Source organism: Austrofundulus limnaeus, unplaced genomic scaffold (genome assembly GCF_001266775.1).
Source record: "Austrofundulus limnaeus strain Quisiro unplaced genomic scaffold, Austrofundulus_limnaeus-1.0 Scaffold3140, whole genome shotgun sequence".
Classification (NCBI taxonomy): Eukaryota; Metazoa; Chordata; class Actinopteri; order Cyprinodontiformes; family Rivulidae; genus Austrofundulus; species Austrofundulus limnaeus.
In genome coordinates this window covers 2197-2577 of record NW_013955542.1, presented here as the reverse complement: position 1 = coordinate 2577, position 381 = coordinate 2197, and the positions used below count along the sequence as shown (strand labels likewise).

The 381-nt window shown below is 47.5% G+C and overlaps 1 long non-coding RNA gene across 2 annotated transcripts in view; it reads right to left on the bottom strand.

Annotated features, from left to right (window-relative positions):
- LOC106511727 (uncharacterized) overlaps positions 1 to 381 on the bottom strand; it is a 2793-nt gene that overhangs the window by 408 nt on the left and 2004 nt on the right. The gene's annotated exons all lie outside the window — the stretch shown is intronic.

Genomic DNA, 381 nt, shown 5'->3' with positions numbered 1-381 from the left:
TCACACACACACACCTGTAAGTCAGTCACACACACACCTGTAAGTCAGTCACACACACACCTGTAAGTCAGTCACACACACACCTGTAAGTCAGTCACACACACACACACCTGTAAGTCAGTCACACACACAGATTTATTCATCATTACATTCAGGACATTTACAGGTAAAGTGTTGCAGCACAGGTGTGTTGATGAAGCTCCTCCTCCTCGTCTGCTGACACCTGAAACTAAGGAGCAGCTGACCCTGTGACACGCCCAGGTCCCACCCTGTTCCCATGACAACACTGCAGTCCTAATGGAGACTCATGGTTTTATTGAAACAGCTGAAGTACAAAACAAAGGTTACAGGTGTGTCCCGTTACAGGTAACAGGTGTGTCC